General features: G+C 44.6%; 1 protein-coding gene across 2 annotated transcripts in view; it reads left to right on the top strand.

Annotated features, from left to right (window-relative positions):
* Positions 1–12,177: 12,177 nt before the first annotated feature.
* The window catches only part of RABGAP1 (RAB GTPase activating protein 1), a 1,076,978-nt gene continuing 1,066,861 nt past the window's right edge, over positions 12,178–22,294 (top strand). Inside the window, exon 1 of one of the 2 annotated variants that reach the window (XM_085612417.1) lies at positions 12,178–12,270. The gene's annotated coding sequence lies outside the window, so the exon portion shown is untranslated. Of the gene's footprint in view, positions 12,313–22,294 lie in introns of both variants that reach the window. The other variant, XM_085612408.1, reaches the window with a different exon arrangement.

The following is a 22,294-nucleotide window of genomic DNA, read 5'->3' on the forward strand; positions in this document are numbered from 1 at the left end:
GAATAAAGGTAACTAGGGAATTAGTAACAGACACAAAAGATACACAGCAAACCTCAAATAATGTGACTGTCAGGACGTATGGGTAAATAATGTAGTTGAAAATTCACCGGGGGGGGAATGTTAATATTGATAAATACGATGTTGATGTACACCATGATATATGTTCGAATAACAACAAACTTGCATCTATGTTGTTGAATTAACCTGATATGACCTCCCCCTCAACCAGAAATCCGTGGTCAGGTAGGCCCTGCGACCTAGGCTTGAAGCAACTGATTGACAGGTCACAGGTGGGGCGGGGGGGGGGGGGGGTGGAGGGGGGGGGACATGGGACCCTTAGACAAACACACAAACAGGAAAACCCAAATTGACCCCACAGCTAGGCAGCTACACCAAAATGGTCTCCATAGAATGGCCCCAATAAAACATGTTTGGCTGGAGGGGTGCTCATTCCCAAATACATCATAAATTCAGATGCCACACTAAGTTAGCAACACAGAGCCAATCAGAACACAGCATACACATTACATGCAGTGATCATGCACTTTCCCTGCCGGACAACTGATCATGTACCCACTGGCCCCGCATTTTGTCCTCATAAGGTAGAGGCCCATCCTGCGCTTCTCATCAAAAGACCAGATTTAGGGCCCTGTGACTAGGGACGGATTTCTGTCTGTAAAGCAACGTACAACTGTTTTATGACAAGCTGCCTTCTTCCTTCTAACACCGAATCACACAAAAAAGCTTTGTTCTTTGTGAGACTAAAACCTGTTCTATCCATGGTTTCAATGTATTTCTCTAAGCCAGAGGTCTTCAATCTGTGAGGTGCAAGCCCCAGGGGTACCATGGAGTCCTGGGAAGGGGGGGGTCGCGCATTCCCCAGCATCACTTGTGCCTGGATTCCAAAACGTTTGTTTTGGTTTTGAAAAAAGACAACCCTCCTGGGATGGCTAATTTCGCTTGCTAAAATACTTCAGCTGATTCTCCTGTACTCTGAAAACCTTTGGTGCCAGGGTGCCTAAAAGAAATGCAACTATGCCGTATTAGTTAATCTGCAAGTACAAAGGGCGCTTGGCACCCCATGAATAACTCAAACCTTTGTGATGACAAAGACTATTATTTTTTTAGTGGTAGTGCAAAGAGTTAACAACTGGGCTGTGAAGTGCTTGCTTTTAATCGTAGTTGTATTTACACAGCCCTTAGAACCCCTAAGGAGGAGTAGAAGGACAAATATGTATTTAAAAAAAACATAAAAAACATTTGCATTACATACAATTTACTGGTGTTACTAAAATCTACATTTTGGATGCACCATTTTATCTTACAGCTATTTACACATTTTGTATCAGTCTATCTTATACTGTGTGTAACGCTATGCAAGTATAAACAAGCATTTGCAATGCAATAGGTCTCGCATTTGTCAGAGTTTGAGCTATTGGCATTATAAAGGGCAATGCATTTTATTTATGTGTTTTGAAAACCTGCAAGCGGTGCGTACACACGCACTTTGTACTTCTAGCCATTGCTTACGAGAATCAAGGCTGGCAGCAAAAGAGGCGTAAGTATTGGTTTCTTGGTAATGAATGGGAGATCTGCGAATGATACTCCCCCCAACTGGTCCTGGTCAAATGGCCGCAAACGCTCCTATTTAGATTACACCATCTGCAATTCAGCGCTGTTCCATCATTTGACCAACTACAGTATTCTGCCCCGTTCAGGAAGTGATCACCGTCCCCAAGTTGTTACCCTTAACATTCAGCCAGACTTTCACAAACTTGCCTCAACGACATGCCCAGGAATATACACCGAAAACCTAAAACGGCTAAAATGGAATGACGATATAAGTCCTAACATTATGGAAGCTTGTTTGGTATTTATCACAGGAAGCACCTCCGCAGCGGTCTTTTCCACGGGTGCGTGGTCATCTTTCTGCTCCCAACTGACTACTTGCTTTCCTTCTAGCCATCATGCCCACAAGGCCCTCGTTAGCCGCAAGTTCCAAATCTCCAGTCACACTAAGGCACTGAAGAAATCTAGAGACAAAGCACTGCGATCTCTTAAGTCATCCCCAGGAAATAATGAACTTTCGAATGGGCTCAAAGCAATCCAAAAATTATTCAGGGTCGCAATCCAATCTGATAAACGACGCCATCTAACCCAATTTTGGTGCAAACTTCTATGGGAGAGCAAAAGCTGTAACTCTAAAAGATTCTGGGCCTTAATCAACCAACTAAATGGTAGCTCCTCCAGATCTGGATCAGCAAACATCACAGAAGCGACCTGGTCTGCCTATCTGACCGACCATTTCAGGGCCTCAGAGGTCTCTGTGTCTACAGTCTTATCTGTTCCTAAACAACTGTCACTTCTTCCACAATCGATCAGGAGCAGCTCGATGGTCCGTTCAGATATACGAAGTGAAGATCTGCAAGTCACGCAAGAAATGGTCACCAAAGTTCTTGTAAAAGCAAGATCCGACGGCGCTCCCGGTCCAAACGGCCTACCACAGTCCTTGTTCAAAACAAACATTGATTTATGGTCGAGATATCTATCCAATCTTTTCAACAATGTACTGACAAGTTCAACCATCCCGGACTCATGGCGAGGGGCAATAATCCACCCGATTTACAAGTCCGGCTCTCATGCATCCCCAAACAATTATAGACTAATTGCCTTGTTAGACATCGAAGCTAAGTTCTTTGCAGGAACATTATTGGGGGAACTGAGAGATTGGGTAGAGCAGAATAATCTGATTCCATTGAACCAAACTGGCTTCACTACCTCCTCCGGTACCATGACCAACTTACTATCATTGTCTATCATTGTCAACAATGCATTAGTCACATCTAGCATGGTTTTTTGTTGCTTTATAGATTTTAAAGCTGCATTTGATCGGGTACCAAGGGCAGCTCTATGGGAGAAGCTAAAAAAATGGGGGATCCCAGATAAGCTCCTGGACGCGATCATCCAACTTCATTCGGGCACGTGGGTACAAGTGAAGCTGGGGACCGGCACGCATCTCTCTCGGAAAATTATGACAACTAGAGGAGTCAAACAGGGATGCGTGCTGGCCCCCCTTCTCTTCAATCTGTTCATTGCAGATCTGCCATCCTTCCTTGAAGAAACGAACAGTCACCCGCCCAAGATGGGAGGCGTCCCGATAAGCAACCTTTTGTATGCTGACGACTTGGTCCTTTTTAGCTTGACACGGGTAGGGCTGCAAAGGCTATTAAACAGACTGGAAGTCTATACAACCACGAATGGGTTGGAGGTCAATCTAAAGAAAACCCAGGTTGTCACTTTTGGTAGAAAGCTATACCGTGGGGGTGGTTGGCTGTTTAACAACTCTAGTCTCAGCATAGGAAATACCTACAAATATCTTGGGGTCACTTTTGACCCCAGGGGTAACTTTAACCAACAACGTAAGGTTATCTCAGTAAAAGCCATGAACCTTCAGGTAAGCTTCTGTAAGCTCTCAAGAAATCTGTCTGGCCCAAGCCTGTCCCCATTACTGGAAGTCATGAGAGCAAAAATTGGGCCCACTTTGACTTATGGCGCTGAGATTTTTAGGGGGAAACTAAATTCCTCTTTTAACCAACACGTGACAAAACTGTACAAAAAAATCCTCCACTTGCCCAAATCAGCTTCTGCTGCTCAGATCAGACTAGAATTCGGTCTATTAAATTACGAAATTTCAGCCACTGGTCTGTATCTAAACCTGTGCCACAAACTGAGACAGGCAAAGCCAGGATCATTGGAGTCCTTAATTTGGCGGGATATTTCCCAGACAAATCGAAGCGGCCCTTACAGCCGCCTTTTTAAGGATTCGATCCGTGAAATGTCTGCTGGTGCATTATGGGACCTCAACCCTAGTAAATCAGCATTTAAAACTAGCATTAAGAACTGTATTCGCATGAGGTCCCTGATTATTGATAAAGCCCAATTTGCCAAACGCAGTCACGCCTGGGCTACAATGTCCTCATATGGTCGGTTAGCTCCCGCTTCTTACCTATCCTGCACCTACTCCTTGCACCTAAAAACTAGCTTTATGGCCGCCAGACTAGGCGAATGGCAATTTCTAAAAGATCTTCCCGTCTGGCGCCGTCCGTCAGAGGACGTAATCTGCAGGGGGTGCGGCTTGTCTCCCGAAACCATGGAGCATATAGTCTGTCTTTGCCCATTTTTTATGTCACAACGTAGACATAAATTGAAAATTGAGTGGAACAGGCTGGGAATCCGAACGTGCAGACAAGCAATTATTGCAGCATTAATGCCAGAAAACATAGGTCTAAACATTGCTTTTACAATTTTCATACGAAATGCTTACCGCTCTCTTAAGTAGTTACGGGCTGGTTCACTTTTATGCTTTTTCATTCTATTTTGTGATTTCTTAACTGCTGCTTATACCTTTTTATTGGACTGTTGCTTTGCACAATTGGCTGTCACTATATGGTCCATTGTCAGTAATCATGGTCCTTGCCAAAGACTTGATTCTAAATGCACTTTAAATGTTATACCGGTCATTGCACTTTGCACATTAAGTCCTTTTCCATTGATAGACTGGTGAAGTTTTTTACTGTGTTTTGAAGTTCTATTAATTACTGTTTTTATGCTAAGGTTCTGTTTTTAAAATCTTTTGCTGTGTAACTTTGAGGTGATCTTTTAATAGATATTTTTATATCTAAAATAAAGTAAACAACCAGACAACAACCAGAGCAAAAGAGGCGCAGTTACTGCCAGACTTGCTTCTAGTAGGCAATGACTATGCACCGCTTGCAGGTTTTTCAAAACACATACATAAAAGGCATTGTCATTTACAGTGCCAAAAAAACTCTTGCAAATGCAAGACCTAGTGCATTGGTCCAAAAACAAAACAGCAGGCCCTCTGAAGTACCAAGGGGAAACATATTGTAATATCAATCAGAAACAACTTCCGGTGCGAGGATGCAATTAGGAGTGACAGCTAGATGTCTGCTCGGCCTGGCAGACTTGCGTCCAAGCGCCGCAGACTTTCTTGAATGTAAACAGTGGGTCTTTGAGAAACTGGCAGCCTGGACACAAAGCACCGGGTTAGCTGGCCGTGGCGATAAGGATGGGTTTTAAGTCCAGAAAACAGGGTATCACTGTCTATCTATACCAAACGTTCTTAAGCGGGAGAGCGTCTTCCGGAATAGTATGGCTATACGAATGTGTTACACCGTGCACTGTTTCCTCTGCTGCTATCGCTAATTTTCCATCTATGAATGACTGCCGCCTCAAAATGTTACTTGTTTTAACGCTCAAGCTCACCAATTAACAAAAAAAAAATGTCGCGATTTGGTTTTGTCTTTTTTATTGTTTTTTTTCCGATTCACTAACTTAATTCAAAGTATTAATGTGTGTCTATTCTAGCATGTTTGCAGACAGGTGAACGGTTGTGCTGGTGTGCTGTATTTTTATGTGATTGAGGAGAAGAAACACCAGCGGGTTGTGTGTTTCATTAGCCATGGTATTACTTGGATTCCCAGCCACCCAGTTGAGACCTTATTGCAAAGGGTAAACAAAGAGAACTGGCATACACTCAAATCAACACAAACACATTGATGGGTTCTTACAACATTCGGCAACGATTGGTTAACATCCACACACAGCGCTTTACCAGCAGTGGGCATGTACAGTACACCATCCCGGAAGATGCCCAAGTGCCCAGATGTAGAGCCCTAGATACCGCCATCAGCCACAGAGATTACTGACCCACAGCTCACTGAAGCGGACACGGTCACATGACACGAACGGTCTCGTTCATACAGTGACGCATCGCACCCCTTCACAAGCAGCGCACGCCGATGCAAAACGAGTGGAGAGTCGCCTCGCGCATACTGAAAGTGCGGCGCTGCCAAACTGAGAGAGTCTGTGCGCTATAAAAATGTGAATAACACAACTTAGGAGTAAATATTCCTTGCCCCTTACTCCGAGGGCAGCTTCAGTCTCTGATCCTCTCCGAAATTCTGGGCACGCATCGATCCCCGCGCAGGGGGTCTATGTAAACACAACCCCCCATCGCCCCTCCAAGTCGCCTTGGTGATCGCCACGAGAGCACGTCCGCACAGAACTCACTCCCAGCGCAGGAATCTTGGAACTGCAGAAGAATGAGTGTGTGTTCTGCAGCTTTTGTCAACTTCTGGAAAACAGTAACTATAACAATTCTGGCCCCAAAAGATATTGTTTATTCATTAACATCAAAAAGAAAACAAGAAAACACTCCCACTCACTCTGCATCACCGTGACAGAGAAAACAAGCGCTCGGTAGGAGCGTGTGAGCGCGGAGAGGAGGTGCCATATGCGCACAGAGAGAGGGCAACACTGTAGGAAAGCAACATTTTTAAGAGAATGTGCCCTGATCAAAAAAGCAAAATTCTTCAACTTTTTAAATCGGATACTTTATATTCCACTCCAAAAAAAAAAAAATTGTGAATAAGCGCTTTATATTCTAAGTTGAGAGGGAGCCTACCCCTTTTGTCCGCCTGGTGTTTTATTCATGAGACGGGAGCCCACGCCGCCGCAGCCCGAGCTGTTCTGGAAGCCTTCTCCGGGCCGCTCTCAGCGTGACCCAGAAGTCAGGCAACCTTGGACATGGGCGTGGCATGGAGCTCGCAGCCGGAAGTGTCCGTGGCTTCCGTGAGCTGAGGGAGTCCCGTGTGTTGCAGCCCGCATGTAGGAGAAGCCCACCCCGCAGAGTGAAGTCTGGCGGGAATGCCACATGCTGCAGCCGGAGCAGGATTTCAGGCGGGCTCTTGTGAGCAAGACGGAGCCCCGCGTGTTGCTGCGCCAGTGACCGGGGAAAGAGGCGAGTCCCCCCCTGCCATCGAGGAGACCAGTCGGGGAGCAGTGCATGAGTGGGGTTAAGCGGGAGGCATGCTCTACGTGCCCACCGGCCGGCTGATAGACATGCAGCTGACAAAGCACGCTGCACCTGGACAGGACATGTACACACGTATGGTGCGAGCAGGAGTTGTGATAACGCCATGAGCCGTACGCGTGCACATCTCCTATATGTTAAGCTTCGGCACAGACAGTCGATGTGCACGCTTACGGCTTGCGGCGTTATTTCAACTCCTGCTCACACCATACGCGTGCACATTTCCTGTCCAGGCTGTGCCGTACGCGTGCACATGTCCTGTCCCACATCGAGAGCAAGTTGACAACAATAGATCTCGCCTAGCGAGATGCGCCTGGCGCTGCATCGCTAGGCGGGACCTAAAAAATTACATATTCACAGTGCTTTCTGTCACAGGTTGTGACCTCTTAGTACTAAAAAAAATAGGCAAGTCACTATTCTCCACTGCACCAATCAAGGTTTAATTTTGTGGCTCCCGGGTTACACACAGACCTTTACAGTACATTAACTAATAGCGGTTTCATAATGTACTACAGTGCATTTCCCACTGAGTAACAACCTTTTTTTTTTCTTACATTTTTTTCATTTATGCTGCCCCTTATTTTATATGTAGGTATCTGATGGGGAAAGACCTAAAAAACGTAAGGAATATTTTGGAACTCTTTTATGAGACGCTTGCTCCACCAGAGCATCATTGTCTTGATGCTATGGCACGCAAGTGTTTCAACCATACCTATGAGGCAGCACAAAGTCATCCTGCATTGCATGGCCTCATAGGATATGGAGAAGAGTAAGCAGCGCAAGTCACTGCCTTGACTTACTCTGCGTCAAGGAGGTGTTTTCTAGGCGTTGCATTAGAGTTCCCAAGCAACACCCATGGATTTTGATGCTGCCCTATATTTACAAAATCGTGTAAACCTGGGGCAGCGCCAAAAACTAACGCCTCCCCAGCAGAGGCATAACGAGGAGAAAAGTTTTGATTTCTCCTTGGTTTTTCCTCTTTCCATGTGGGCTGCATTCTGCAGCTCACATAGAAAGAGGAAAATGCCTGTTGGGATTGTTTTTGTGAAGGAAGATGCCCGTTCCGGCACAAAAAATAATCCTGCCTATATTGGTGCTAGGCAGCAATTTGTGTGACAACACAAGGGGAAAGGGCAGGAATCAACTGTATTTCATAAATATGGTGCATTCCTGCCCTTTCACATTGGTGTAGAGCAGCGCAGGAAGACTACTTGAGGCGCTGCCCTACGCCAATTCCTCATAAATAAGGCCCCTTGTTTTTAGCAACACTGACCATGCCCCCACGCTCACTGACCTTTGGTTGACTAAACACTTAATATTATTCCTCCACCGCAAAAATGATTTGCTGTGGGAATTGGGGGCATTTATGGGTGTCAATGATGAGGAGTACCAGGTTCTAGAATTTTGTCAGGAGGGGGTCCTTACGCCTAATAAATTGACAAGGGGGCCTCAGCGTCAAACTTTTAAGGCCTCTGCTCTAAGCATTCAATCCCTTGGGAACAACTCTCTCTCAGCGCTCCCAATACACCAAGGAAAGTAGAAGGTATTATCACAGTATTCATCCAACTGGCAACCAAGGAATCTCCTTTGCATAGAAACTGCACAACTGGTTCTAACTGAATTATCATTAGAGGAAAGCAACGAAAAAATAAAACAAAAAGGAATGCTTTAATGTAAACGTCAACTATTTTGGCCTTACTTGATGCACCTGAACTATCATACCCAAGTCTACTGCTGTTTAAACTGTCGTATTATAGATGGTTAACAATGAAATACAGGATTGTTTTTCACCAAGGGGTTTGGAGCAACATCAAACAGGACTCGTCATCGAAGCTCGGGTTGTGTTGGAAACGGCCCTTTTTGCAGGGTTATCCCCAAACTTTTTGCTTCTTCCTCCTTTTATTTTTTCTGACCCATGGTTGTTGGCAATAGGACCCTGGGCACTTTGCCACTGCTGATCAGTGCTAAAGTGCATATGCTCTCTGTATAAATTGTTATATTGATTGGTTATCCATGATTGGTATATTTGTTTCACCTGTTAGCCCCTAGTAAAGTGCACTGGGTGTGCCAGGGCTGGTGTTTCAAATGCTACTTGTGGGCTGCAGCACTGACTGTGCCACCCACAGGAGTAGCGCTAAAATGATGTCTTAGGCCTGCTTGCAGTGCCTATGTGCAGTCCAGGACTGCCATGTCGACCTGGCCAGTACACCCACTGACCAGGCCTCATCCTTCCTTTTCTGTACATGTCAGGCATCCCTATGGTGGCCCTAGGTACCCCCCTGGGCTGGGTGCAGTGTATCTGAAAAGTAGGGCATGTACTGAGGTGTGTAACATGCCCTGGTAGTGAATTACAGCCATTTTCGTTTTTCACTGCTGAGAGGCTATCTTGCCCATAGGATAGAATGGGGAAAGCTGTTTACATGCCTATCTTCCCATAAGGGCAAGATAGAAAATCCAAGTTTGGTATCTCTGTGTTCAGAATTTAATTATACATCTTTTTAGCAAGATGGTTTTTAAATTCATTGTGTGAGAATAGCACTTTTTAGAAAGTAGCTATTCTCCTGTTTAACCTTCCTGTGTGCTGGTTGGCTGACTGGTGTCATGTGATGGGCCAGGTGGCTCCAGGAGCCTGGATGAGTCAGCAGCAGGGTGAATAGGGAGATCTGCTTTAGATGGGTGGGAGTAGTAGTCCCTGGGTTTGAATAGGGCTGCCCCTGCCAGCACAAAGCTGGCTCCACCCCCTGCTGGCCAGGCTGAGGACTCTGCCTCTGCTGGCACAAAGAAGGCTCCACCTCCTGCTGAGCATCTAACGACCCTGCCCCTCACTCTGAAAGGAACCAGGTGCTCCAGAGCAGAGCACACCCAGGAACCGGTTTGAGCAGGGGAATCCCCCCACTGGAACAAAGAGAGACAAAGACTTGGAGGGGTATAAGAAGAGGACCCCAGACACCTAAACTTTAGATCACTTTGGAACTAAGAAGAAACCTCTGCCAAGGAGAAAGCTGAAAAGGACTGAAGAGGAGAAGACTGCCTGCTTGCTGTTTTGCTTTGCTGCCAAGGAGAGGGGAAGGACTTTGCTGTGTCCCCTTCTTTTGATTCTGATCTCCAAGGGCCTGAGAAGAGCTGGCTCCCTGTTAAGAAGTCCCAGGAACAAAAGGACTTCACCACCAGCTCCCCTGGAACTCTGCTGAGAGAGTTCTGACCTGCCTTGGAGTGCTTGCCCAGTCTTGGGGCCTCAGGAGGTCGTTTTGCTGTGTTTTGGGAGCTGGGAAGCAGAAGCGTGAAAAAGAGCAACTGATACCCAACGCATCATCCGATTGCGTGTCGCAAGAACGCGAGTGCGTGGAAAATTTAATCGCGGCACCATCGCAACACGCAGGGTCCCCGCATCGCCGAGTGCGTCGAGCATCGTCCCGAAGCGTGAAGATTCCTGACATTGCGAGGGTCGTCGCAGAACCAGTTTGCGAGTCGCACCACTGCCGGTGCGTGAAAGTCTCCAGTCATCGGGTGCGTCGACGCAGAGTTCCATTCCGTGGCGCATCGAGAGTTGCGGCGCCGGAAGACAACGCTGCGCCGCGCATCGTGCCACATCGAAGCGTGTCGCATCGAACCTGTGCGTGAAGCTTCCCCCTAAGAAACCTACGCAACGAAGGCCAAAGTCATCGCATCCTCCCCTTACAGATCGGAGCCGGCGCATCCACCTCTGCTGCGTGAAGCAGGGCTGCTGCAAAGCCTCCCCAGGATCTCAGGAGTATTGCATCGCCTTTGCCAGCTTCCTTGTTATAGCTTTTGGGAACCTTATCGCAACTACAGGTACTGTTGGGCACGAAAGTGTCGCATTTTGTGCATTGAGAGTCGCATTGTGCAAGACACTGACTTTTACATCCTGGAGTACTTTCTGCAAGCTCTTGAACTATCTTTAAAGTAACCTTTTGAATTATATGTTGGTTTGTCTGTAGTATTTGGTCTTGTGAAGTTTTTTTTAGTAAAGATACCTTATTTTTCTAAAACTGGTGTGGAGTAAATCTGTGGCGTTTTCACTGTGTTACTGTGAGTGTTGGTACAAATACTTTACACATTGCCTTTGATAGCCTAGACTGCTCAGGCCAAGCTACCTAGAGGGTGAGCAGGGGTTATCTTAACAGTGTATCCCCCATTCCCTGACTAGAAGCAAGGGTCCCTACTTGGGCAGTGGTACCTACCCTGCCAACTAGAGACCCCCAGATCTAACAGGTTGTCTATGTTACGGAGAACTCAGAAGTGAAAAACATCCCTGCATTCCAACTTTTACCCATCTATAATTTTATGCTAGATTTGTCTTCCAAATTCCACTGCTTGCAACTGCAATGCAGTGGCAGGGGACTAATGGAGAACCCTCCATATCATGGCTCACCAAAAAAAAGTAATATATCTCCCCTGCCATCTTTGACCAATGATAATATTCAGCACCTTCCCTGCCTTGTTTCCCCCTCCTACAGCTGTGCTTTCTAATTTCATTAAAAGCAGACCTGCACTGATAAGCTATAAGAGAGTTATATTAGCTTGCCCTTGCAGGCCTTTAGGACGTGTCATCAGTGAGTAAGCAGCTTTGTTTTCAACGTTCATCATAGCAGCGAGTTATCACATTTAGAAACTGAAACAAACGATAGAGGCTCTCTATGACGGACAGATATAACATTATTCTAAACATCCTATTGATATGGGAAAAAGGCAGACTGAAGAGTATGAGAACAAGCAAAGGAACGAAACATGCAACCACTAATGCTAAAGTATAGTACAAATCGGCACGAATGTGGGCGCTATGAGAAAACTGACCCAGTCGGTAATGCCACAAAAGTTCGAGGTGTTGTCAAACATAGCAGTAGCAGTTAAAATAGCAGCAGGGCGTAAAACGACACTAGTGTCTTATAGCAAGAGGACTACCCCTTATTCAATGAATCCTAAACAGTCCACATGTGCCTTAGACAATTAAAGCACCTTATCCTAAAGGGCCCGACAATGCCACGGGTAGCAGCCTAAACTTGCCTGTCCGGCCGAGCAACACAGACTGTCGCCGCCCGTTTCTAAAAATCAACTCAATCCATGGGGAAACCATCAAAGCTCAACTCGTCCCAGGATGAGCGGCACCCCCAAGTTTAAGAGGACGGCTGGGACAATGGCACGTGTAGCGTGTATAGCCAACCAGTACACGGGATTCTGTGTGGCGAATTTGGATTGGCTGGAAGGTCCTCGCTGCTTTAATCACAGGCCATGTTAGACATTAGAAGTACCGCCCTCTGCCAGGCGATTCCAAAACATGGTCTGCTGTGGGATTGGTTCTTATACGAACCGGAAGTGCTAATATTTCAGACAAATGACATCCGTTAAAAGACCAGGTACGGAGGAGCGATATAATATTGAATTCAGAGACTGCCCGTGTAAGTAGTAGATTAGCAATGATCGTGGCTCGTAGGGGAGTCGTAGTGGGGGTGCAGGTTTTTATGATCGCTCGTCCCGATACCGTGTCAGCAGTATGGGCTAATAACGTTTTTTGGGGTCTGCATATTCTACAGGTTATTTGCTAAACTTTCCCAGGTGTCTGTGGGATTCCTGCAGCCAACTGGGTTATTGAGACGTTTGTTTGTATCGTTCCCTGCGAATAGGGTTATTCTTGTTGTCGTTCGCAGCTGTAAACTCGTGCTGTTTATATTGGCCGGGCTGTACGGTTTTGGAAATAGTCTTGTCCGATGGTCCTTAATTTTCCTATTCATTATCTCTTTAGTGGTCCATGATCACCGATTGTGGTGTTTTTTTTTTTTTTTTTTTTTTTTTTTTAAAGTTGGTTTGAATTGTGTTTATTCTATGGTTGTTTCTCTTGGTAGTGGAGATGGTTTTCTTCTTTCAGATGTCGTTGCGGCATTGTAAGGTGGCCCTCGTTCCATCTCAATATAGGTTTATATCTTCGTAACATTCTGTATGTATTTGAAATAAGCTCACGTTTAACTACGTACTTATGTACTGTTATAACCACGGGTGCATATAATACATCGAACTCTGAAAGTGATCAGTTCATCCAGTTAATTATTTATGTAGTGTGTAATACCATCATGTTCTAGGAAGGCATATTCTAGACAGATATTCTCGAAGCTGCACAGAAATATGTAGTAACTTGTCAATTGATTCACGTGGTTATGTGGGTAAACTCGGGTTACAACCTACATTTCCTTGATCCGCAACTCGTAAACTTATTCTTTGGATCGAATCGTGTGTACGTTAAAGCCATAACCATTACAAGGAGACCATTTATGAAACGTAATGAAGGCAGGCGTGGCCACGCTTTGTATTATTGTTTTGTTTGTAGGAAAATACATCCAACTCTAATATAGTGTTCACGTACACTTCATGTTTTGACAGATTAAGCAAACGTGCATGGGGCGTGGGTGATGTCATCAGACCACATTAAGTCAAGTTGGGAAGCAGGGTTACAACCAATTTCCATCTATTGTTAGTCGACCACAAGAACATCACACTTACTGAAAGTTCAATAACACATTTATTACATTGCAGCTTAAATAGGGTGACCAGACGTCCCCGTTTTCCCAGGACGGTCCCCGTTTTTGGGGAAGTGTCCCCGTGTGCCGACACTTTTCTCCAAGTGACTCAAATGTCCCTGTTTTCAAACAGTGTCCCCGTTAAACGCAGAAATGTCCCTGTTTTTCATTGTTCCGGTTGAGCATGCGCGCGCATACACTCTTTGCACTGTTTACAGCATGTGTCGTCACTGAGGTGAGCGCTGTAGCGAGAAGGGAATTCCTTTGAAGAGAGACATTTTACACGCAGCGCCACCTACGTCATCGTGCCAGCCAAAGTTTCTACTTTGGATAAAACAATATTTCTTCATCCTGTAGCTTCTATTCATAGCCATACAAACTTTTCAGTAGCCTTATGCATACCGTGCAAGGATTAATGCATTGCTCATTGCATGTTTTATTCATAACCAATTGATGCATGCTTTGTGTTCTCCATATCAAAGCTATGACTTGACCTTTTGACTGACCTTTCAGATCACGGCAAACTGTTTAGCTGGAAAGGACTTAAAGGAGCAGGGTTAACGCCTGTGGGAGAGGCGAGCAGCACTGCTCGAGCTTTTTGCTCAGGTCTTCACAATATTGCACTATGAGATGATACCAATGGCTAGAGTGCACTATACATACCCCAGTAAGGTAACATGACATCCCAGCAGTGACTACGCAAATGTGGGAGGACTGTGTGGTCGGCCAGCCTTTGCCACCCTTAAGACCCTAAGGCAGTAATACCTGGAGAGAAGTTTTTTTTTGTACATTGGTCCATGGCTGCCATTTGGCAATTTAGCATTCTGCAGTTTACCTCCCATGCTTTTCTGTCATGAGCAACTAAGCAACATTGGTGAGTTGTACTTTATGTGGTGCTGCCGCGCAGCTATAGAAACGAGCATTGATAAAGCTAGTAAATCTGGCGTTTGCTAGCCTGTGATGTTTTATTGAATTCTGGCAAATATATGCTATAGTCCTTAAAAGTGTAAATGTAATAAAAAGTACTAATGCTGCTGTGTGAAGGAGAGGGTTGCCAATAAAAGACCGCGGATTTGTTGTCTGTAATGCTTCATCTCGGTCTGTGGAGGGAGCTGTAATGGTAGTCCTTTTTCTATGTCTATGACAGCTGTCAAATAGTCCCACTTTTATGTCGATGGTTACTGCAAACCGTAGTCCTACTTCTATGTCTATGACCTGTCCCCGTTTTTTGTTTTGAGAATCTGGTCACCCTAAGCTTAAACATTAAAAGTACTGTCGCGTCCTTTTACTTTGCACGTTTTGCTTGTCTCCAAATATGACTTGTACGATTATTGGTTGCAGGGCTGGCTTACTTAATTAACCTTTATCTATTCAAATTAGTTCTTTGTTGTATGGTGTCCTTTATTATTATTATGATGGTTAGAATTCCTTGATGTCAGCACTCTGATGTGGGTGCATTCTGTGTTACCTAGTTACTTAGAGGAATGTTGTGAGTCACTTCGTGTTCTGTGCTGACCGGTGCTGGAGGGTCTCTGTCATCCGCTCTGGTGGGTTTATTATATGCTTATTTGTGATTAAACCATTTCTTCACAACATCGCCTGAGACCCGTCTTTACATTGGGGACGAGGGTGGGATCACCCACCGTGAGGGAAGGACCCGAGAATTCCTCTGCACTACGATTTTTTTTTTTTTTTTCAAAAGTAAAAAAAAAAAATGTTGGGTTATTTTGAGGAAAAATTGAATTTTCAGGGACGTTGTATTTTCACGAAAATTTATGTTGCAGTCAATGGTAAGAATATTGTCGGGTGGTACGATCTGGGAAAACTAGGAATAATGTTATGTCCTGGTACGGATACTCCCATTAGATTACGTGACATTTCTGTTAATCAGATTGCAACACAAGATTGTAATACTGACTTTATTCTATCAAAATTCAATACTGTTTTTGCTGATAAAGTTGGTCACGTGAAAGGTTTTATGCATCACATTAAATTAAAGAAAGATGCTATACCTGTACAGCACAAAGTACACACGGTACCTTTGGGTGTTCGTCAAAAGCTCAAAGAGCATTTAGATAATCTTTATTCTGAGGGCATAATAGAATCCACTGATAGTTCAGAATGGATTTCGGCTATTGTGATTGCATTAAAAAAAAAAATGGAGTTTTGAGGCTATGCATTGACTTGAGATCACTTAATAAGAATATAATTATTGACAGTCATCTGCTTCCTAGGATTCAGGAATTGCTCATGGCTGTCAATGGTGCTAAATTTTTTTCCGTTATTGATCTCAAGTCTGCATATCATCAAGTAATGTTGGACGAGGAATCTAAAGACTTGACTGCTTTTGTAACTCCTTTTGGAGTCTATAGATTTTTACGTATGCCATTCGGGTTCGCTTCTGCCGCTAGTGTTTTTCAAAAGCTGGTGGATGTATTATTTCAAGATGTTGTAGGGGTACAAGCATTTCAGGATGACATTCTTATCTTTGCTAAGTCACATGAAGAACAGGATTCCATTTTAGGCAAAGTACTTACCAAACTGGCAGAAAGAGGGATGACGGTTAGCAAAGAAAAATGCAAATTTTTTGTGAAGGAAATTGATTATTTAGAACACAAGATCTCAGGAGAGGGCATTGCTCCTAAACTTGATTTGATTAGTGCTCTTAACAATGCTATTAAGCCATATGACAAAGATTCTCTGAGGTCCTTTTTGGGACTTGGAGAGTATTATGCTAGATTTGTACAAGGCTATGCTTTGGTTGTTGAGCCTTTGAGACATTTGCTTAGAAAAGGGACATCCTTTGTCTGGTCTGAAGAGCATGACAAAGCTTTTGTAAGAGTTAAAGAGCCCATTTCTAGAGCTCCTACTTTGAAAACATTTGATCCTAATGGGGAATCGGTGGTAGCTGTTGATGCCAGTTCTATTGGTTTAGGGGCTGTTTTCACTCAGTTTGTAAATGGGAAAGAAAGGACTATTTCGTTCATTTCAAGACCTTTAAAAGGTTCTGGGGTACATTACAGTACAATTGAAAGAGAGGCGCTTGCATGTGTGTGGGCTGTAGAAAAGTTCAAGAATTTTTTATGGGGACAGTCTTTTAAGTTAATCACGGATCATAAACCTTTGGTGTTTATGATGGATGGTGTACGTTCGGGCAATGCTTCTTCCAGACTCATTAGACTTATTGCTAGGTTACAGGAATTTAATTTCAAAATTGAGCATATTTCTGGAGGGAAGAACATCACGGCAGATTGTTTGTCTAGATTGCCAGCTAAAGAAGTCAATGAAGGTTCCTGTGTTGATAATCATGAATGTGTAGTTGAATTGAATTGAAAAGGCTCTTATATAGCGCATGGCTACTCGAAAGCATCCCAGCGCTCAGGAAAGATAACCAGAGGATAATAGAGGAACCATTAGCTAATCTGAGATCTCTAATTTCTCGGGAAGAGCCATGTTTTTAGCTTCTTCCGGAACACAAGAAGACTGGGCTCTTGGCGAAAAGATAAAAGAAGAGAATTCCACAATTTGGATACATTCAGTGAAAACGACGGCCACCGGAGCGTGATCTATTGATTCTTGGAGTCACTGCAAGATTCTGGTCGTTAGAGCGAAGATTTAGAGAGGGCTTGTAGGGCATTACCATGTTTTCTAAGATGGGAGGACCTTTCCCGTGGATGATTTTATGTGCCATACACAACGACTTAAAATGGACCCGCTCTTTCACCGGAAGCCAGTGGAGGGTTTTTAATGCGGGTCTGGCTGATAAGCGGTGACTGGTGCCCGTAAGTAGCCTTGCCGCCGAATTCTGAACAACCTGAAGTTGTTTAATAGCGGAGACCGGGGCTCCTAAATAGATTGCATTCCCATAATCTATCCTGGATAGAATCAATGACTGTATTAAGATTTTTCTTGCTTTTTCTGGCAATTGTGGAGGGATTTTACGCGTGGATTTCAGGAGCCCAAAGCAGGTGGCAGCTGTTTTTCTAGCCTGAGTTCCAAACGACAGTTCTACATCGAGCCAGAACCCCAGGCTTTTAATTTCAGACTTGGGGATGGGGCCAGGACCCATGCAAGAGGGCCAGGAAGTAGAGTTGTCAAATATAGCCTGTCGTCCCAACAACATCAACTCTGTCTTTCCACCATTCAGCCTAAGATGGGACTGATCCATCCAGCTTGCGACGGCTTCTAGGCAGTTATACAAATTCAAAGAAGAATGTGCAGCCTGATTCAAAGAGAACCCCAGCTGGGTGTCATCGGCGTAACTCACCAACTGAACCCCAAAAGGAGCCACTATCTCTGCCAGGGGTGCCATATACACGTTAAACAGTGTGGGGCTGAGGGAGGACCCCTGCGGCACCCCACACTGCAGCGGAACCGGGCAGGAGCAATGATCATCCTCAAACACATTAAAGAATCTATCCCTAAGGAAGGATTCCAACCACTTGAGGGCCTTACCCGTGACTCCGATGTTACTGAGGTGGGAAATGAGGATACAGTGATTAACCGTATCGAAGGCGGCGCTGAGGTCCAAGAGGATAATGGCCGCGCTGCCACCTGCGTCCAGAATCCTCCTGGCCTCCTCCACCACCTTCAGCAGGGCTGTTTCAGTTCCCTGTCCTTTCCTGAACCCAGTTTGGGATGGATGGAGCAGATTATGTGATTCCAAAAAAGAGGCCAATTGAATGTTAACAAACTTCTCAGTCAGTTTACTAATCCCCGGTAGCAAAGAAATGGGGCGATAGTTGAAGTCCCCTGGGTCCAGGCTGGGCTTTTTCAGCAAAGCCTTGACCATCGCTACCTTCCACTCTCTAGGAACCACAGCTGACTCCATTGATGCATTAACCACGTTCACCATGGGTTTACTGATGGCAGGCAAAACTGAGTTTAAGATGTTCATCGGGGCGGGATCGAGCGGGGAGCCACTCTTTATGGCATTCAATAGGGGAGGTAGGAGATCCTCCCTAAGAGGAGAAAAAGAGGAGAGCCTAGGATGATCCAATTGGTCCTGGATGGTAAGTAGTGATTGGTGGTCGCCTAAGGGTATTAAAGGGAGCGTATCAATGATCTTTTGAATTTTTGTGCTGAAGAAATTCGCCAATTCTTCACATTGACTACCTGATTCATCTGGAGCGGGCGGTGGATCAGGTACTTTCATCAGTGACTTTACTATTCTGAACATCTCCCTAGGGGCATTAGCGGAGGACTCCATTTTACCTGCGAAGAATACAGATTTAGTGGTGATCAGAGCGGTCCTATATTTCTTTAGAGCAGCTCTATCTCCTTTTCTTTTCACAGCTAAACTCTTTTCGCCATTGCCTCTCTTCCCTTTTGCGCTCTTGTTTAAGGGCTCTTAGCTCCAAATTAAACCAAGGATGTTTAGTGTGGCCTTTCTTTAATGTTGTCGGTTTTTTAGGCAACAGGCTATCCAAGGATCGTTCTATCCACTGATTAAAGTCCTTATTAGCTCTATCCACATCCGAATGGGCTGAAGGTTCAGTCTTCTTCAAAATTTCTGCCCATTTAGAGAGCTCAAGTTTGGACCAATGCCTAGCCAGCCCTCTATGCGAGATTGGGGTTAAGCTAGGCCGAGGCACCTTCCAGGTAAAAGGAACTACCATGTGGTCTGACCAGGGAACCGGGTCAGGGACATCAGTGATAAGGCCGGGAATATTTGAAAAAATGGGGTCCAGGAGATTACCTTTGAGATGTGAGGGGTGTTGTACCTTTTGGCTTAAGTCGTAACTCCCCAGGTCTTTAGTTACTTCTGAGGCAATGATATCCGATGATTTATTAAAATGAAGATTAAAGTCCCCCAACACCATACAGTTGGAGACTGTACTGGCTACGTCCATTACTGTTTCGACCAGTTTTTCATGGAATTGCCCCAAAGAGCCCGGGGGGCGATAGATCAAAAACCCTGAAAAGGAAGTCTCTGGAGAAATTGAGATGGCAAAATGTACACTTTCACTATCCGGAATCGAGAGTTCTAATAGCCGGCATGCTATATAGTCCTTCTAAATAATGACAACCCCTCCCCCCACCTTTAAGGCTCTGTCCTTATGTTGAATCAGGTACCCAGGAGGCAGAGACTGGACGATATCCGGGCCCGAATTAGGTCCCAGCCAGGCTTCCGTGACAAACAGTATATCCAAGGCCTTATCGTGAAGTAGGAGGGAAATTTCGACAGCATGCTTAGGCAGTGAGCGGCAGTTAACTAATGCCATTTTCAATTCGACTTCAAGCGATCTTCTATTCTCGCCACTCTCTGTTACGCTAAAGGAGCAATGATTACAGGAAGAATGACCAAAGGCCAAATCTAAAGAGTGGCAACATGTGGGGAATGAATCACCTTTTAGCGATAAAAGGCTCCGACGAGAATAGGTAAGAGGCTGCTTACATACTGGAGCAGAGGTTCTAGACCCTATGCCCGACCATGTGCGAACGGGCGCAAACGGGCTTACCTCCGGCGCTCCCGCTGCGCTCGACCGCTGCGCGTATCCATGTTCCGTTTAAATAGGTTGCAGTCCTGAACGCCGGAGCGCTCGCTAAAATGGCGCCCAAAAACGGCACTTCCTTCCCCCAAGATGGCGGCTGTGTCACACTCCCCGGCCAGGGACCCGCTCTAAAAGCGGTGAGTTTCAACTATTACAGTGCAAGAATGCGCAATTGGGGAGCAAGGCTGAGCACACGATGTCACAAGTTAAAAACAGGGACACATAACTTAAGTACAACAGAGATAGGAAAACGAGAAAATAAATTTAAAAAGCACCACAACAGAGGGCTATGCTGCAGCAGCGCACGTGAGTAACTAACAGCGCTTCCAGCACCCGGGGGTACCTTGTCCAGGCTAACCCACCTGTGCTTGGAACAGTTGCTTTGGTGGATCTGTTAAATAGTTGTGAGGGAAAAATTTCTGAAGCTGACTGGGTTAAATTTTATGATGAAGACATTGTGATTAACAAGGTCAAAACGTTTCTTGTTCAAGGATGGCCTCCTCTCAGGAATCTTGAGGCAGATCTACACAGTTTTGCACACATTTCTAGTAAACTCAGTATTGAGAATGGATTTCTGGTCAGACATAGTGTGTTGGTTCCTCCCATGGGTCTCAGGTCTAGGCTCGTAGAGTTAGCTCATCTGGGCCATAATGGGGTATCTGGAACTAAGAGAGCTCTTTGACAACACTACTGGTGGCCTGGTATGGATACTTCGGTTGAGAGATTTGTTGATGCTTGCGCTATATGTGTGCGTTCAGATAAACATTGTAAAGTTTCTTGTGAGCCTATTGGTTTACAGGAAATTCCCAAGGGACCTTGGCAGAAGGTCCTTATGATATTTTAGGTAAACAATATAGATTTCTTATTGTTTTGATTGACAATTTTTCCAAATGGATTTACCACACTTTTGTTGAGAATCCTAATACTGACGAAGTGATCAAATTTTTAGAGAGGATTTTTATTGTTGAAGGTTTTCCAAGAGTACTTATGTCTAACAATGGTGTTCAGTTCACTTCGTCCAGAATGGTTTCTTTCTTAAAAAAGTGTGGCATTAGAGCTGAGAGAGCTCCTTTATACTGTCCGAGAGCTAATGGTCAAGTGTAGAGGGCAAATAGATTTGATTACGGATGGTATTCAGTGTGCCTTGGAGAGTGAGAGGAATGTTTTCAATTTTCTTGATGAGAAGCTTTGGGCATATCATACCATGCCGCATTCAGTGACAGGGTTTTCTCCTTTCTATTTGATGAGAGGAAGAGGGTGTTGTACATTGGTGTCACCATCTTGTGAGTTGATGGTTCATAAGGATTTTGAGAAAACATTAGATAAGGTGACAGATAATTTAGATGGAGCTGCCTTGAAAAATAAGGTATATCATGATGATATACATAGAACCAAACACAAAAGTATTTGTGTTGGCAATTGGGTACGCATCATTAATCCAGGTTTGCCACGCAAAGGTCTTCCTAGATCTTCTGCTCCTGTGCAAGTTATTAAAGTCTCTGAAACTGCTGTTCTTTTACACAAAAGAGGATGGTGGAATAAGAGTGCCATAATTCTTCTTAAACCTGGACAGGAAAAGTTGTTTAATGTGATTGATGCAAATGATTCATTTTTGGATGTAGGATCTTCCAATGAGAAAAGTGTTTGTGGTTCCAATTTTAGACATTCTATTGATGATACACATATGGCTAGTTCCTCTTCTGATGATAATTCTAAGTCTTGTTCTGATTTGTCTGTTTCTATTACCGATTCTCACAATGTCTCTTCTTCTGAGGAGATTATTTCTGGGAATGTCTCTTCTGGGGTTCCTGTTAAAAGGGTGGTGAAATTACCCAAGAAATTTGAAGATTTTATTTTAAAATGATTTGTTTTCTTTTGTGTTTTTTTTGTAAGTTTTATTTGTATATGTTTTATTAACCTCTTCGACGCCGATGACGGAACGGTTCCGTCATGCACGTCGGTTGGGCTGTGCTTATGACGGAACCGTTCCGTCATGGCCCCGCCCGCGCTCAGATCTTTCAGCACCGCGCGGGAATCCGCGCAGCGCTGAAGAGGTTAAAAAAAAAAAAAAAAAGGGGACATGTTGTATGGTGTCCTTCTGTTATTATTATGATTGTTAGAATTCCTTGATGTCATTCTGTGTTACCTAGTTACTTAGAGGAATGTTGTGAGTCACTTCGTGTTCTGTGCTGACCGGTGCTGGAGGGTCTCTGTCATCCGCACTGGTGGGTTTATTATATGCTTATTTGTGAATAAACCATTTCTTCACAACATCGCCTGAGACCCGTCTTTACATTCTTATTTTTTTTAATGATGTATTGTCATCGGCACACACCGTATTACCTTCAATTTGAATACACTTGAATAGTGTGTTA

This window comes from Triturus cristatus, chromosome 1_2 (assembly GCF_964204655.1).
Source record: "Triturus cristatus chromosome 1_2, aTriCri1.1, whole genome shotgun sequence".
Classification (NCBI taxonomy): Eukaryota; Metazoa; Chordata; class Amphibia; order Caudata; family Salamandridae; genus Triturus; species Triturus cristatus.